Below are 5,000 nucleotides of genomic sequence, written 5' to 3'. Positions count from 1 at the left end.
TCTCTCTCTCTCTCTCTCTCTCTCTCTCTCTCTCTCTCTCTCTCTCTCTGAGGATAAGAAGTCTTCGCAAGGAGGCGCTTAGTTACAGTCACTGCTGAGAATCGGAGAGGAATGCGGGATTCGAACGTACAACTAAGCGAGTGCGAGACGGACACGCTTCCTGTAACGTCATCAGACCCACAGTGAGCATGAAAAATTCTCAGTCGTTTCTTCTTCAGTCGTATTGAATTTTGGAAAAGAAATGAACTCGGAGGTTCTGACAGGTACGAAGGTGCTAGAGTAACCTTTTCTTTGTCTAAATAATAAAAAATGTTCCAGATAGAACCAGCAGAGGATAAGTCAGAGGAAGAAAAGAGACAGGGAGGGGAAGGGAGGGAAGGAGAAGGAGGGAGGAAGAGGGAGGGAGAGGGAGGGAGGGAGAGGGAGGAAAAGGGAGGGAGGGAGAAGGAGGGAGAGTTAGGGAGGGAGGGAGAGGGAGGGAGAGGGAGGGAGGGTTAGGGAGGGAGAAAGAGAGAGAGGGAGGTGGAGGGAGGGGGAGGGAGAGGGAGGTGGAGGGAGAGGGAGGGAGGGTTAGGGAGGGAGAGAGGGAGGTCGAGGGAGGGAGGGAAGGGGAGGGAGGGAGAGGGATGTGGGATGGAAAAGGAAAGAAGCAGGACTGAAGAAATTAAGAGAATGAGAGAGAGGGGAAAGGGAATGTAAAGGGTAGGGACAGAGGTAAAAGAGGCAGTTTTAAAGGCACAAATAGGAAGAAGGGAGATGAAAAAATAGATAGAGAGGACAATAACGAGAGAAGGGAGTGAGAAAGATAAGTGTGGAAGAATATGAAGTGTTAGCAGAACACTATTACAGAGACAAATTAGGAAAGAAAAGGGCTTAAGATGAATAAAAAATAAATTGATGGGAAAAAATGGCATTAAAATGGGGCTTTCGGGTGGTTTGGTGATGTAAAGGAGAAAAGCTTATTCAAAGTGGCTGACAAAAAAAAAAAAAAAAAAAAAAAAAAAAAAAAAAAAAAAAAAACAGAGGTGTATAAAGACTATATATATATAAGGAATGACTTAGGTTAAAAATATTCCATTTTTTGTATCTCCTAATGTCACATTACTTTTGCGTCATATACTGAGAACCTGAATGTTGAACTAAGTGAAATTAAACCTATACGAATATTAGACATATTGTTCAATTAGCCTTATGGAAGTCTATAATAGTGTTATCTTCCATCTTTCAAATTCTTATCATTTGACGAAAATCATGAATGTGTGACGGGAATTTAGAATAAGGAATTGCTACATCTACTAGAGACAAGTAAAGGATGGTTTAGGTAAATTTTTTTTTAGAAATTTTCAAATCCCAAAATATTTCATACTTTTTCCCCTCAGTTCCGTGTCTCTGTTTTCAATGATATATATATATGTTATATATATATATATATATATGTATATATATGTATATATAATATATATATGTATGTATATATAAATATATACTGTATATATATAAATATATACATATATATATATATATATATATATATATATATGCATATACATATATCACAACAAAGATATGTCGTAGCACATATGTAAAATAATACTGATGACCCACTTCTCCGAAAGTGGGTCATCAGTATTATATACATATATATACATATATATTTATATATACATATATATACATATATATGTATATATATAAATATATATATAAATGTATTTATATGTATATATATATATATGTATATATATATATTATACATATATATACATATATATATATATATATCATATATAATTTATATATGTATAAATATATATATATATATATATATATATATATATATATATGTATATATATGTATATATATATATATTATATACATATATATATTATATATATATATATGTATATATGCAGAAACCACCATGAAATTGAAAAAACAGATACCGAACGTTTTCGTCTATTTAGACATTTTCAAAGGTACAAAAAAGCAATACAGAAAGAAACAATAAGAAGACAAGGATACTCGGAGAGGTCCCATGTTACATTTTATCACACACAATTTTGTCAATAAGAAAATTGTCTAATTTGAATATACCCAAACTCAAGTTCATGTTATTTCCAAAATTTCTTTTTATAAAACAAGATTCAATAATATTTCTTTCTATAATATTATTACAAGAAGTAATTATTTTTTTATTTCCCCAGTCAATATTATGACCATAATCCCTTTGGTGGACAAATAATCCACTGGACACTTGCCCCGTTCTAATACTATATTTATGTTGGCCTATTTTTTTTTTCTAAGCCTTTGCCTGTTTGGCCTATATAAATAAAATCACAGTTTTTACTTGGTATATTATAAATACATCCTTCTTTACTTCTTGGAGAATTTTTAATTAACAGACTCTTAATGTTATTATTATTTTTGAATACTATCTGGATACCAAAATTTAAAAAAATGCTAGGAAGATGGATTAAATTTTCGTGGTACGGAATTGTTAACATATTTTTATAATTAAATGGTTTGACCTGCGAAGTATTAAGAAAACATTTCCTAGCTTTGATTTTTGTTTTATCAATAAGATGTTTTGGATATTTTAAATTTTCTCCAATGTCATAAATGAATTGTATTTCTTGATCCAAGAACTCAGGGGAACAAATTCTATATGCTCTCAGGAACATTGAAGAAAAAACTGACAACTTGGATTTTTGACTATGATACGAGTAAAAATGAATGTACGAAAGGACATTGGCCGGCTTCCTGTAAACGTCAAATTTAAAGTATCTTCCACATCGGTAAATATCTACATCTAAAAATGGTAACATATTATTTTCTTCAACCTCTACTGTGAATTTAATGGAATGCACCAAATTAATTAAATCTGACAAAAAAGTATCCAAATGTTGATCATTAGGCCAAATGCATAATATGTCGTCAACATACTTGTCCAAAACTGCATCATTTGGAAGAATGTTTGTTAATAACTCTCTTTCAAAAAACTCCATATACAAATTGCTAAGAATTGGAGAAAGACAGTTCCCCATGGCCATACCAAATGTTTGAGTATAAAAGTTTCCATTAAATTCAAATTTAGAGTCTATTACACATAATTTGATTAAACTAATAATAGTATGAGCAGGGAGTGTAAATTCATGTTTCTTTAATTCTTTTTCTAGAAATCCTAACAAATCTAAAACCGGGACTCGGGTGAATAAACTTTTAATATCGAAACTAACCAACTTAAAATCAAATGTGAGATTATGTCCAAGCAGCTTTTCGGTTAAGTCAACATTATCTTTGATATGAGAGTGGGAAATTGTCCCAACAAGAGGACTAAGAAAAGACACTAACCATTTGGACAACTTATATGTGCAAGACCCAATAGAACAAGTTATGGGCCTAACTGGATTATTAACTTTATGAGTTTTAATTAGACCATACATGTATGGAAGTGACAGAGATACAGTAACACATTTTCTTTTATCAGTTCGTCGTTACCTTTTAAAATTGTTTTAAGCTTCTTATTAAATTCACTATTAACATTTTCTAGAGGGTTCTTGCTCAATTTAACATAGGTCTCTTCATCACTTAGTAATATTTCAATTTTTTCTAAGTACTCCTTTTTGTTCATGATGACTAAGCAATTACTTTTATCCGCCTTTGTGATGTGTAAATCTTTATCCTTCTTTAAATTATCAAAAGTAGTGAAGAAACGTTTAGGAACACTTGGAGGGCATGGCGTGGATAAAGCATGGTACACAAAACCCTTACAAATATTAATATCTTGATTTGAAACATCACTATATTTTTCCAAATTGCAAAAACTCTTAGCAATATCTACATAGTTTACCTGCTGATTATTGGCAACGAATTTCAAACCATATCCTAGAGCATATTTCGCGTCGTCACTCAAAGGTTTGTCCGATAAATTAAGTACAAAATTAAGGTTGGCATCCTTATTCCAACCGCTATTATTAATCAAATGTTTCAACTTCTTTTTACGTTTAACATCTACTTTATGGTAAACTAACCTTAATTTAGCATATATGTAATCTAATAATTTCACTTTCCACTCGTTTGGAATAGAATTTTGAAAAACACTTTTCTTTTCTTTTGTGATATAAAATGATTCCTTCACTTCAATCTTCATAATATCTATATGCTTTTGCAAAATAATCCTTTCAAAATTCTCAAAAGGTTTTTGGCGTAGACTCAACAATCTTATTGATAAAACAAAAATCAAAGCTAGGAAATGTTTTCTTAATACTTCGCAGGTCAAACCATTTAATTATGAAAATATGTTAACAATTCCGTACCACGAAAATTTAATCCATCTTCCTAGCATTTTTGAAAAATTTGGTATCCAGATAGTATTCACAAATAATAATAACATTAAGAGTCTGTTAATTAAAAATTCTTCAAGAAGTAAAGAAGGACGTATTTATAATATACCAAGTAAAAACTGTGATTTTATTTATATAGGCCAAACAGGCAAAGGCTTAGAAAAAAAAATAGGCCAACGTAAATATAGTATTAGAACGGGGCAAGTGTCCAGTGGATTATTTGTCCACCAAAGGAATTATGGTCATAATATTGACTGGGGAAATCCTAAAATAATTACTTCTTGTAATAATATTATAGAAAGAAATATTATTGAATCTTGTTTTATAAAAAGAAATTTTGGAAATAACATGAACTTGAGTTTGGGTTTATTTAAATTAGACAATTTTCTTATTGACAAAATTGTGTGTGATAAAATGTAACATGGGACCTCTTCGAGTATCTTTGTCTTCTTATGTATTTATTGTTTCTTTCTGTATTGCTTTTTTGTACCTTTGAAAATGTCTAAATAGACGAAAACGTTCGGTATCTGTTTTTTCAATTTCCCGGTAGTTTCTGCAAAAATAGTTTATCACGTGTGTTTTGTGATTTCTTTGCATATATATATATATGTATATATATATATATATATATATATATATATATATATATATATATA

Source organism: Oratosquilla oratoria, chromosome 43, assembly GCF_046742065.1.
Source record: "Oratosquilla oratoria isolate Oo_2021 chromosome 43, ASM4674206v1, whole genome shotgun sequence".
NCBI classification, from domain to species: domain Eukaryota; kingdom Metazoa; phylum Arthropoda; class Malacostraca; order Stomatopoda; family Squillidae; genus Oratosquilla; species Oratosquilla oratoria.
Note: the sequence above shows the minus strand (reverse complement) of the source record.